Source organism: Petaurus breviceps, unplaced genomic scaffold, assembly GCF_028583685.1.
Source record: "Petaurus breviceps papuanus isolate PSGF00001 unplaced genomic scaffold, PetGlider_PUasm1.0 181, whole genome shotgun sequence".
Lineage (NCBI taxonomy): Eukaryota > Metazoa > Chordata > Mammalia > Diprotodontia > Petauridae > Petaurus > Petaurus breviceps.
Window position 1 is genome coordinate 14,644,792 of NW_027185784.1, and position 13,860 is coordinate 14,658,651.

The 13,860-nt window shown below is 41.6% G+C and overlaps 1 long non-coding RNA gene across 1 annotated transcript in view; it reads left to right on the plus strand.

Moving 5' to 3' along the window:
* LOC138160460 (uncharacterized) overlaps window positions 1–13,860 on the plus strand; it is a 70,003-nt gene that overhangs the window by 3,697 nt on the left and 52,446 nt on the right. The window lies entirely within an intron of this gene.

Genomic DNA, 13,860 nt, shown 5'->3' on the forward strand with positions numbered 1-13,860 from the left:
TCTCCTGGGTTCCAGTCCTACATCTCTGCCAGCTGCACAGCTTCATTGGGATGTTCCATAGGCATATGAAACTCAACATTTCCCAAACTAACCTCATTGACCTTCCCTCCCAGGTCTTCCTGCCAACATCCCAATTTTTGTAGATGGCATCACCATTCTGCTAGTCACCCAGCTTCACAGTCTAGGAATCATTCTCAACATTTCATTCTCACTTACCCCACACATTTAATCAGTTGTCAAGTCACACTGAATCTTTTCCACAACGTCTCCCACAGTGGTTACTTTCCTTATATCCACAACACAAAGGCTCAAGTTCAGGTCCTCAGCAGCCCTCACAAGGTCTAAGGGAGTCATCTCCTAGTTGGTTTCCTTGCAGCCAGGCTGCCCTCTCTCCAGTTCATCATTCCCACAGCCACCATTTTAGCATTCTAGAAACAAAGGTATGGCCAAGTCACTCTTCTGTTCAACAAGTTTTAATAGCTTCCTATTGCCTCCAGGATAGAATACCAACTCTTCTGCTTAGCACTTAAAATCCTACACAATTTGGCTCCAGGCTATTTCTCCAGATGATTGCACAAAATCCTCTTTCATGCCATCTATATTCTGGCTAAACCGGCTGTCTTGCTTTTGTGGTCTTCAGCAGCAGGGAATGATGTAATGAAAGGTCAATTTAAAGTTAGGAGACCAGGTTTGAACCTCCACTAGGCTTGATACTCCTTGTTTGACCTTAGACCAGTCATTTATTTTAATACTCTGGGCCACAGATTCCTCATCTGTAAAATGGGGACCATGGTAGAATAGCTGATTTTTGAGTTCCCTTCCAGCTCTGAATGCATAGTCATACACACCATGCCTTTGCACAGTGGACTGTGTTTCTTACACATAGGGATACTCTTTATTCTCATCTCAAATTCTTGGTATACCCAGGTCCCTTCAAGGCTGAGCTGAAGTACCACTTCCTGCAAAAGGCATTTTCTGTTTGACACAGTTGGTAGGACCCTCATCCACTATTTCTGTGTATGTATTTGTATTCATTTATTTATCTGCGCATGTTGTCCCCTTTCACCACCATCCCCAGTAGAATGTAGGTTCCTTGAGGCCAGGGACAGTTTTTTACCTGTGTACTCCCAGAGTCCAGTGCAATATCTTAGGCTTAGGTTTAGGACTGGGAATGTACCTGTCACCTTATTGATGCAGAGAACTTTCAAATGGGGAAACGATCTAACAATGCAAATTGGCATGTTCGTGTTGACTTGTCATAGCAAGTTGATGGTACACTGAGAAGTTAAATGATTTGCCCAGTGTCACCCGACCAATATGTATCAGAGTTGATACTTGAACCCAATTTTTTCTGGTTTTAAGACTAGCCTTCATAGTACAATGCCTGACACATCATAATTAATTAGTAGATAATTTGTTGATTGAAATACACACACAGACATACACATACACACATATAGCATATCAGGCAGAGGTGTCCTGGAGCCAGCTCCGACTGCCTTCAGAGAGCCGATGGTTAAAATTTCATTGTAGCTTTATACCTTAGAAATTGACAAAAGTTACAAATCAGGACTTTATTTATTTTTATTATTATCTATAGTTAAGAAAGTGTTGAAGGAAATGTTAATAATGCATATTAAACTTAAAGGTGTATTAGGCGGTATAGTTATCTAGGAAAACTGCTTGTTAAACATTTACCAGAGTACCACTGATATCAGGCATAATAGTTACTTTAATCATACTTGTTGAGTTGAATTGAAATGAGTGATCAACCTTCCATAGACACGGGAATAATCAATCATTCACAAACTAGACTCTGACTCTTTAGTTTCTTTTCTTCTTTGATTTAAATCTAGTGCCAGTGTGTGATTTTGTTTATTGAATGTTGTTTCCCTCTTTAGTCTGGAAATTCCTTGAAGGCAGGGACTCTTTTTCAAAGTTTTGCCTTTCTTTGTACCCTCAAAGGATCAGCATATAATTAATAAATGATTGTTGATTGATTGATCAGGTTGATGGTGGTAAGGGTAAACTCATAGGGTAAGAGGGCGTTGGATCATTCTGTATCTTTAAATCCCATCGAGATCTGAGAGAGGCCGGTTAAACAGATTAAACCTGAGGGTTTTGGAGTCTGAGCCAGCTGATTCAGTCCTACAAACCCTTCAACCCTTGGTTGGTGTCCTTGGTGCTTTCTTCCCCATCTCTCCCATTCCCCAATTGCAGTCTGAGCCTGGGAGTGTCACCAAGCACAGTGGAGCATTGATGTGCAGATGCCTTCTCCTTAGCAGGATTGCCTGGGTGTTGGCACGCAAAGACAAAAGTACAGTGGGTACAGTGGTTGCCTTTGGGTAAAAATGCAGATTATCTCATTCCCAGGCACATTATTGAAGTGCTAATTGTACTTTTTGAGAGCAATTTAGTGCCAGTTGCAGGAATAACTCTGGCACCAGCTTGGACTTTAGACTTGCAGATGAACACAAATGGAAAGAATTGCAAAACAGGGAATAATTTGTTCTCTAATAAGTCACTTCAAAGCCAACTCACTTCTACAGTGGATGTCAGAGAAATGCAGCTCATTCATTGTACGTGTGTGTGATTAACTGCATGGCTGGTGCTGCGGATTCCAATTCAGTTGCTGTTGATGAATTGCAGGACAAATCACTTGCTTTTTCTTTTTAAAACTTTCTTCTTTTAGTCTGAGCTTATTCAAATGGCCCCCCCCTCAGTTTGACTCCTCCCCCCACAAGAACCAAAAAACCCTGATAATTTCCATATTCAGAAATGAGCCCTGGATATGAAATGGTGAATAGCCATCCTTTATTGACAAGATGCTTAAGTTTTTACTTTAGTATCCCTCCTTGTTTTGGGAGACAAGGTTCATTTTATCCAGTTGACTAAACAGGGCTGAAGAAATCTACATTAGCAATTTCTGTCCTGTTGAATGCAGAAGAGAAATAGGGAAATGACAAAATTCATGGCTAAGTCTTTTTATAAATGGTATCTTTGAGAGCAACTAGGTGGTAAAGTGGATAGAGTGCCAGGCCTGGAGTCAGGAAGACCCCAGTTCAAATATGACCTCAGACATTAGCTGTGTGACCCTGGACAAGTCACTTAATCCTGTTTGCCACAGTTTCCTCATCTGTAAAATGAGATGGTGAAGGCAATGGCAAACCACTCCAGTATCTTTGCCAAGAAAACTATGGCAAATCACTCCAGTATCTTTGCCAAGAAAACCCCAAATGAGGTCATGGAGTGTCAGACACAACTGAATAATAACGTCTCTGTTTTGTAAAAGGAAATCTTTTTAAGGTGTCTTTTTTTTGAGGGGTAAGACAGGGCATTTGGGGTTAAGTGACTTGCCCAAGGTCACACAGCTAGAAAGTGTGTCAAGTGTCTGAGGCCATATTTGAACTCAGGTCCTCCTGACTCCATGGCCAGTGCTCTATTCACCTAGCTTCCCCTAAGTTGTCTTTTTGCCATCTATATTAGTGGTGTGTTGGTAAATGTTTAATAAATGGCTCCCTCCTCCCCACCTTTAAGTTGAATCTGCAGGATTAATTTTTTTCTCCATCACTTTCTTAAATCTAAACAATCAACAAAATAATAAATCAAGCCCAGATCTGTAAGCATTTGACATTTCTGAAGTGTAACTGAAAATTTAACAATCAGCTTGGTTTGAGCTGGCTACTATATAACCCTGCTTGATATCCCTATATACATATATAGAATATTTAATAAGGCACTACTATATATTGAAGCAAATTTTCTTTTTAGATAACTGAATATGATTTCCAGAATCTATTGTTCAGCATGACATGAGTCAGCCTTGCAGTCAGAAAGATCTGGGTTCAAGTCCTTTGTCTGACCTGACATTCAGGTCATATTAACCAGGTCAAGTCACTTCTGCTTTCATTGGTCCAGAAAGTTCACTGAGACAAATTGCTGAGAAAGTGCCTGTTTCCACTGGCAAAGGAAATTTCTCATGCTAATGAAATTGTAGGGCTGGTCCATTTTAGGCTACAGAGAGAAACTACAGCCCTAACTCTGTGAAGGCTGCGGACCTTCACAGCAGGGCCCACCAAATTCTCCCCTCTAATCATAGCTTAATCTCAAACGAAGGGACCCATCCTCCCAGGCAGGGGGAATTTTAGGAGCTCGGGGTCAGCAGGTCAGCAACAGGTCAATGTCTCTCTCTGACCTGTCATACAGACTCTTGTATTTAGATGTTTGCCTCATTCTTTATGACCAAATCCGTATCCCTTACCCCAGTTTCACTAAAGCGGTCTCTTGTTCCCAGCCCCTACCTTGTTTTCTTGTCTACTCCCCTAATTCCTTCAAGACTAGGACCATCCTTTGTCCTTCCCCAAATACTTTATAAGGATTAGAGCCCTGCTCTTGTATCCTCTCTGTTTTCTCTTTATACCCCAAATTCCTGGCACAATGTATTACATATGATAGCTTGTTATTGTTTGTCCTTCATTCTTGAAGAGGATCATCAGGGAGGTGATGCCATGACATGCAAGTGAATTGGATTGAAGGAATTAGGGAAGTAGACAGGAAAACAAGGTAGGGGCTGGCAAACCCTTCCAGCTGCATGGCAAAGATTCCCCCATAACAGCACCCTTTTCTCCCCTGGATTATTCCCCTTTTCTCTATCACTTTTTCTTCTGAAAAAGATGATTGCATCTGCATAAACTATAGTGGACTGCTTACTCTCTCAGGAAGGGGAGGGGAGGAGGAAGGGATAGAATTTGGATCTCAATACTTAAAAGTTGTTTAGATTTTTTTTTAACAAGTAATTGTGGAAAAATTGCATACACACCCACACATATATGTAGTTGCTGCAAAATGCTGTGGATTGGCTGAGTACTCTAAGCAGACCTCACAAGTTACTAAAACTTAATCTGTACCCTCAGAAGCTGAAGGTGCTATCAGGACTTTCCTGAGTGTGCTAGTAAATCCCTTTGCTTTCAGTTTGGCCTCCTGTCTTTGACCATAGATGGATTTGTCTCTCCCAAAAGTTCCTTTGAGAGATTTCCCCAATAGTGCTGATTTGATTAATCAGTCCTCAAGCTGGTGATAAATCAGTTGATCAATCAAGTACTTCTTACATTCAAGGGTTTCATTGCAGGTTCCAGGGATAAAAAGAAAATAATGGAACAGTCCTTGCTCTCAAGGCACTTCCATTCTATCAAAGGAGACATCCTATTCCCAAAGCTCAAAGATCATGGGGAAAGGATCCCTCCTCACTTTGCCCTCCCCCCGCCAAAAAAAAGAAGGGAGGAAACTGTCTAATAATCTTCCCCACATATACTTGTGAGAACTAGAGAGAAGAGCAGAGCTGTGAAACTAAAAGCTACAGGACACAAAATGTCCGATGAGTCCTCTTTACCCCATTTTCCCTCCGGTGGGATTTCATGCTGTCTCTATGGCTCAGAACCAAGAGGAGAGATAGTGTATTCCTGGCAGGCACAGACCTGTTTATAGTCTAGCTTGGAAGTGATAGCATCATCATCATTTTCCAGGGGTCAGATATGTGCAATATTAAAAAAGAAATCATGTGATTTGCTGTCAGCACTTAATGGGTAAAACAAGAGGCCTTATTATTCCTATACATCATGCCCAGACTGTGACAGGCAGCAGGGACAGAATGAGATTGGGTGTACTTCTCGATTGTGTGTGTTTATGTGTATTTAATTTTCTTCTTGAAAGGAAGAGAACAGGGACAGAAATTCTCTCTGAGCCTGGGGTGTCCCAGGAACAGCACAGGGTGCTTCCAAGATTGTCTAAGGGCACAGTTTGGGGGAGGCCACCTACTCTATTGTCTAGGGCACATGTTTCTGCACTTAATGGACTCAAAGTCTCGGGGCTCAGACTAGCTTTGTATGGGGAAATTAAAATGCTGTTCTCCCACGAAGGATTCATCCCTGCCCGCCCCCCCCCCCCCAAGTTGGCCATTTTGCAAATGAATGCCATTGGTTAAAGGGAGACAAGACTTCTGGAAAAAGAACTCCAAAGGGATTCCCTATAGATAGATGAGGGTTCAGAGGCACCATCATGTTATTGAAATAACATGGCGTCACATGACGTAGTGGAGAGAGGGGTAGAGGGTAATGGAGGAAGGAAATGAGCATTTATCAAGTGCCCACTATGGGCCAGGCACTGTGCTGAGCACCTCATAAAGATTTTCCTCATAATAACTCTGGGAGACAGGGTCTATTAATACCCTAATTTTATAGCTTAGGAAAATGAGGCAAACAGGTAAAGTGACTTGCCCAAGGTCACATATCTTAGTGAGTGTCTGAGGCTAGATTTGAACTACATTCTTTCTGACTCCAGGCTCAGCTGCTCTCTTCCCACTTTGCCTCCTAGCTGTTTCACATGGCCTGGTCTGCTCCTGGCTCTTCCACTGACTCACCATATGTTGCCTTTGACCAGTTGTTTTTCCTCTTAAGGTCCCTTTGACATTAATATGGAGAGGGATGCTTGTGATGCTCTATTAGGTCAGGAAGGGATCAGGAAGATGAATGGCCCTAAGACCCAATCTTAAAAACCAACCAACCAACCAAATATGCCTAGGGTGTTCCCAATGTACAAAGGGGGCCTGGGAGAAAATGTACTGTATGGAATCTTCCATTTTGACTGACCATATCTGGTCCAATGGCATCTTGTCAGATCATATCTCATCACATTGTTCAGTTCAAAATAACCACTTTTGAGGGAGGATATTGGCAAGCAGAAGCTGATCCAGTAGAGAGGGCAACCTGAATGGTGAGGGGGGTGGGGGTCTAGAAACCATGGCAACAGAGTATTGGCTTGAGGACCTGGGAATGTTTAGCCCAAAGATGAGAAAACTCATCACAGGACATGATAGCTGTCTTCAAGAATTTGAGAGACTGTCACATAGCAAAAGTGTTTGGCGTATTCTGCTAAGCCCGGAGGAAAAAAACCTAAGACCAATGGGTGGAAGCCACAGGGAAACAGATTTCAGTTCAATATGGTGAAGAGTTTCCTAACAATTAGAGCCATATCAAAATAGAATGGCTTGCCTTGGGAGCCAGTAAATTCCACATCACTTGAGCTCTGCAAGTTGTTTGTCCTTTGTGCACGAAGAAGATCAAGGTGGTCAAGTTGAAGTTGGATGACGCTTTCTTGTAGATACCTGTTGTATGCCTAATTGTTGATTCTTGTTCAAGCATGGGCTTGACCAAATGAAATCTAAAATCCCTTCCCGATGTGAGGCCAAGAATCTCCCTCACAACATTTTTTTTGTATAAGTGAGATTATGTTACGATGAACCCTCCCTCCCTCAGAGTACGGTTTAAAGTTATTGGTGCAGGTTTTAAATGAATTTGTTCAAAGGAGACAATGGAGCTCACAGCATAGATTAGTCAGTTTACCTGGGTATGATTCTAATATCTTCATCAGTTTCTTTAGAGACAGGGTTCTTAACCTAGGGATTATAAATTTATAATTAAAAAAGTATATTTAGTTTTCTTTTTGATAACATATTTTACTTTATGCATTTAAAAACATTATTCTACAAAGGGATCTACAGACTGCCCAAGGGGTCTGTGACACAAAAAAAAGGTCAAGAGACCCTGCCCAGACACAGTAGGATATCTCCCTGGAAAGATTAATATTCAATGAATCAGCCACTCAACAAGTACTTAATTGTAGCACTGTGCAGGGTGCTGGGTACATAAAGGCAAAAATGGAATTGTCTCTGCCCTCAAGGAACTTCTGTTCTATTGGCGGAGACATCATGTACACATATGGAAACACATACAGAATGGGTACAAGCCAATTTTTGAAGAAAGGCACTACTAACAGCAGGCATTACTGGGAAAGTCTGGAGTGAGTTCTGGTGTCACTGTCTAGGGCTGGGGACCTGAGTATCCCAAATAAGGAGAGCCACAGGCAACCACATGGAAGAAGAATCAGGACAGGCAGGAGGCAACATGGCCCTAGGTTACTTATGGATGCTTTAATGCCTAGCCTGAGAAGATCTGGAAGGACAGCGCAAGGCCAGCTGAAAGAAGGAGCCAAAGGTGATCAAGCATGTTGTCAAGGGGATGTTCCTTTTTTTAAAAAAAATTATTTATTTTTTAAAACATTTTTATCAGTGCCTTTTGCTTTTACATCAGCATAGCTTTCTCCAGTATCTTTTTCCCTTCTCCCTTCCCTCTCCTTCCAGGAGAGCTATCTCTTATAACAAATGGTATTTTTTTTAAACAAACAAACAAAAAAGCAAGAAAAAGAAGAGGAAAAAATAAACACAACTAAATACATTGAAAAAGTATGAAAATGTGCAAAGTGTAATACCTATGGACCTTGTAGCTCTGAAGAGTCAGTTTGGAGTGTTCCCTTGGACATACTTTGAGCCATGGTCTCCTTTATAATTGTGCAGCATTCACTTCTGAATGTTTTTTTTTTTTGTGAGTGATCCCTTTTTCCATTCATGTTGCTGTAGTCATTATGTCCACTGTCTCCTTGGCTCTGCTTCCTTCCTTCTGCATCAGTTCATCCAGATCCACCCTTGCTTCTCTGCACTTAAGATTTCTTATAGCACAATAATATTCCATTATATTCATGTATCACAATTTGTTTAGCGATTCCCCAATCAAGAGGCATCTACTTGGTTTCCATTTCTTTGCTATCACAAAAAAGTACTGATGTGTTTTGTGCATATGGGGACTTTCTTCTTATCAATAACTGTTTTGGAATATAGCCTCATAATCTTTACTTGTATCTTTAGGGTAAAAGGTATTGACATTTTAGTCACTTTCTTTGAATATTTACAAATTAAGGAATATTCTGTTAAATGTCACAGGTTTACATAAATGAGGCAGCTAAGTAGTCCAATAACCTTATCTTGAAGATGAAGAAACCAGAGGCTCAGAGAGATTATAACTTCTACTATGTCACAGAGAAGGCATCTAGGTGGTATGGTGGAGATTGCTGGGCCTGGAATCAGGAAGACTCATCTTCCTGAGTTCACATCTGGCCTCCGGCAGTAGCTGTATGACCCTGGGCAAGTCACTTAACCCTGTTTGCCTCACTTTCCTCATCAGTAAAATGAGCTGGAGAAGGAAAGAGCAAAACCAGTCCAGTATCTCTATTGAGAAAACCCCAAATGGGGTCAGAAAGAGTTGGAAATGACTGAACAACATTATGTCACAGTAATAGTAACAGGATTTGAACGCAGGATCTGCAACTCCATGTCCAGTGTTTTATTTTGTATTGTTTTACATTGTACCCACCTTTGAGAATCAGGTCTCTTAAAAACTAGCTGGCCTGTTTCCCTGAATCACATAGCTAGGAACCTACAGAGCTTTGACTAGAACCCCGGTCTTTTAGTGGCTCATTTAGTTTCCACTAGGCCAGAAACAATTCCTCATCGGGATTGGTGATCCTTCCCTAACACCACATTTGTTCCAATCTCCCCAGTTGTACAATAGGATAATAGTACCTGCCCTACCTACCTCACAGTGCTATTGTGAGGATAAAGTGAGAAAATGGATGTGAAAGTACTGTGAATTAGTGAAAAGGATTATGAAATGATTATTTCTATTACTATGATGAATAATACAGTACTAATAATAATTCAGAAATGCACGGGTTTGAGTCTTGACTCACCAGGGGACTTCAGGCAAATCACAAAGTCTTTCTGATCCTTAACTGCCCCATCAGTATTCCTCGGTGTGTTCAGCACTGTGTGCAGGGTGGCCATTGGTGGTATAAAGCAGTACTGAGCCATGGCACCCCTCTTTGTGGAAAGCATCATTTCGTTGTCAGAGAAGACTTAATACACCTGTAAAGTTAAATGACAACAAGGGCGGCCTCTGCCCACTGCTTAATGAATGAAAGGGTGGCTCTGAAGACAAGGTCTACAGAGAGAACACTCATTCTCCAAGGGTTACTTTGCAACTAATGCTAGCATGAAACAAATTCAATTGAATGGGGGCATTCATGAACTGCCTACTGTGTTCAAAGTAGTGTGCTAGCATTGTGAGAACATGAGTGTCCCATCCTCCTTCCCCATTCCAATTCTTCATTGGACCAAAACTCCATGGGAGAGGGCCACTCTAATACAATTAAATTTAATTCAGTTCAAAAGATATTATTAGTCACCTACTGTATGCATTACATTTAACTATATGCTGAGGATACAAAGTAAAACCTAAATCAACCAAACAAAAAAAGCAAATCTGTACTCTCAGGGAGCTTACATTTATAGGCTGGGGGTGGGCGGGAGATGATATGGAAACAAAATCCCATTAGGAATGCAATCCAAAAGAACTGGAGGAAAGCCTCCAATATGTTGGGGGTAGACTTACCCCTCTCACAGTGAATTTATGAGAAAACACGGACAAGAATCAAGATGGATAGGAAAATGGACAAGTGGGCTGTTGGCAGGAATAACCACATAGATGAGATTGCAGATTCTTTATTGTGCTAATCAAGGCAGGTCTTAATTAAACAAATTAGTCTTGAGAATGGAAGTGTAACCAGGAGCACAATTAATGAATATACTAACTGTTCTTTCCTGCTGTGGATATTAACTGGTAATTTGATCTTCAGATATTGGAAATATATCTATGTGTCTGACAGTAGCTCTGAAGACTAGCATGGATATTAGCCTGTTTATCTCTTTTTTTCTGCTTTGGAAGCCATTATGTCCACTTATTGTCGGGGAGTCCCCTACCTGCAGTAAGTGCTGACCCAAGAAGGTCGGAATATGTCTCTGTGTTGGGGCAGTATGGAAGAGGACATAGGTATTACTGGCTCAAGAATAATCTCTGATGGGAAGGAATAGAGTGTCAGCTCTGAAATTCTCCCCTGTGTGTCACAGACAGATAGATGCATATAATAAAGATTCCCATGACAGAGAAATGCTGAGGAGCAGGGATAGTGGTCCTTCTCTTCTCTCCTTGGCTCTCCTGATGACATCTTGCCCAGCTCCCTAGTAACCTCTCATCCTCCTGTCTGTCCTAGCCACAAAGCCCCTTCTTATCCCGCCAGAGACTCCCCGCACTCAGGGCAGCTCTCAGGACAGAACTTTGCATTGCTTCACAAAGTTCTAGTCCCATCTCCCCCCTACCACCCCCGTTGCTAAGCAATGGTTGTGTAGGGGGCTACACCAGACCCATGGCGGCTGCATCTCACCGTTCATTCCATCTGCAATTTAAATTCCCTGACAGGCAGGAGCAGCCAAGCTGTTCGCTTGAGATTGCAAAAAGTTATATTGAAATACAAGGAATATCCAATGCCTGGAGCCCTTCATAAATTTTGCTTTGATAGTAAAGGGGAGAGAGAAGGCAAGAGAGGGGGAAAAAAGAGAGAGGGAAAAAAATATTGCAATTTAGACATTTACGGTCCATTTACATTTGATCAATGTGTTGTCTCCTTCACTCTGCCATCCAGTGAACATGCCCCCTTTTCTTCTTTCTCTTTCTTCCTTCTATTCTTTCTTTCTTTTTCATCCATTTCTTCTGCCCTTTCTTTGTGTGTGTCAGCTGTGAGCGGCTATTCAATTCTAAATGACTATCAATGTAAGAGAGGCTAGAACAGCAGGAGAAAGCCACATGAGACACCAGGAAGGACTTCCTGACCATACGGTTTCTTATTTGTTCACATTCCCCAGGCTTTTTCTCCACCAAGGTGACCCCTTTCAGGATGTCTGGAACCAGATCTCTAAAGCATTTCATTCCTACCTCCAGATCTCTGCTCCTCTTGGTTCCCATAAACTGGGGGTCCTACTGAAGCCTATTAGTCTAAGGAGACAGGGAACTCTGGCAGCAATCTTTTCTGCATTTGTTAGCTCAGATCTGTGAGACATTGGATTAGTTGCAAAAAAGAGCTTGTAGAATTTCCCTCTCAGGAGATTTGATTCTATGATTAGTTCTTTCCTTCAATCCCTCTCCATTTTCACTTTTTTGTTTCTCCCCTTTTAGTCTCAATTTCCTAGAGCTTTTCCTATTTCTTTTGTGTTTCCTTTTCATTCTCCCCATCAAAGGGGTTCGTCAAGTGCCCATTTGCATGAAGGCTTTTCTGGGTGCTGTAAATTAAACAGATTAGGTCTCTATTCCCTCAGAATTTACAATCTAAGAACAAAAAAAGTAGCGAATACAAATATTGAACAAACACATTATATAAAAGAGGGCCAATTTGGGTGTTGAGGACTTGGGTTCAAATTCCAGCTTTTTTGCTGACTATGTGACCTTGGGTAAAACCCTTTATCTTTCTGGGCCTCACTTTCATCAGATGTAAAGTGGAAAGCTTGGGCCAAATGACATCTAGGGTTCCTTCCATTTCCAAATCCTAGGATCTTATGTAGTTGTTCCTATCCTTTGGCATAGAATCATTATTAGCCAATTGTTCTGTGTTATCTGGCCCTAAGACTTTGGAAAGAATGTTGGACACTCTTTTTTCATCCAAAGCTTTGGGAAATCCCTTTCTTTAAGTCTTTTTTTACAGTTAGAATGGTGCCTTTCCTACCTTTAGCATGGTACCATGCAAAGAACAGGGGTCATTTAATTCTCTGAGGGATAGTGTGGTGTAGTGGAAAAATGACTAGCTTTGGAATTAGAGGACTTCATTTCAAATCTTGGCTCTTCCATTTAGTCATAGGTGACTCTGGGCAAATCTATTCCTCTTCCAAAGCCTCAGTTTCCTCATTTATAAAATAAGTGGGTTAGACTAAACAGTATCTAAGGTCCCTTTCATTTTTAAATCCTATGATTTACCAAGATAGAATGTTCACACTGTGCTATAAAGATGTTGTCCCTGTCCTCCAAGCATTTATGATCTTTGGAAAAATTCTAGAACAAAATCTTCCAATAAATTTAAATACTGATACAAGTGTTCTAGTGTGTTTCACATAGAATGGGGTCAAGAATGAACTTTAAGCACTGAATGCTCACATGGAATGGGCTGGCAGAAATCATCACTTCTGGTCTATCAACGAAGGCTTTGTATAGGAAGTGGGATTTTTTGACCAATATGAATGATGGAAGAGAGACCTTAGTATGTGTATGTATGGTTAGGGCGGGGTAATAGCTGAGGGGGAGGAGAGAAAGAGAATTTAAATACAGGGACAAAGACTGTCATTGTGGTTAAAGAAAAATTGGCTTTAAGAGAAGGAAGATACGAGACCTGCCACAGACCAGTAATGACTGTATGACCGTGAACAAATCACTTAGCCTATCTGTATCCCCTGCAACTCTTTAGGATAACCTGCACTGGCTGAGGGAGCTCCCTCACCAAAGTTCCCTACACTTATGAAATCATGTATTAGTGAAGGAAAAAATGGAGTCTTAGAGGTGGGTCTGAGATGATTCAGTCAGTCTCTAGTATTTACTAAACACCTACTATGTGCCAAGATATACACAGGATAAATTGGGGGGGGGGTAATCTCAGAGAGACTGGAATAGCTTCCTGCAGAAAGTGAGGCTTTAGCTAAATCTTGAAGGAAGCCAGGGAAGGCAGGAGGTAGGAGAGCTCCAGGCAGGGGGACGCAGCCAGATAAAATGCTTGAAATCAGGAAATGCAGCATGAAGAAGCAGAAAGGACTCCAGAGTGACTGGATCCCCTTCTTCAAGGAAGAGCTGGGGGAACTTACTAGAAATAAGTTTCTCAGGAAGTTCTTGGGAGGAAAGAGAGCAGGTAGGCTAGGCTAGGCCCATCCCTGGGGAAGCTCAGGCCTGCAACAAATCATTATGTGTAAACTGCCCTGCTCCCCAATATGTTTATATAGTTAAAATCTGGGTGGCAGGAATTTTAGGGGCAGCCTTGGGAGGAAAAGAAGAGGAAGATATGCCATGGAAGGCAAATGTGCAACCTGTAGGGTATATGTGGAAG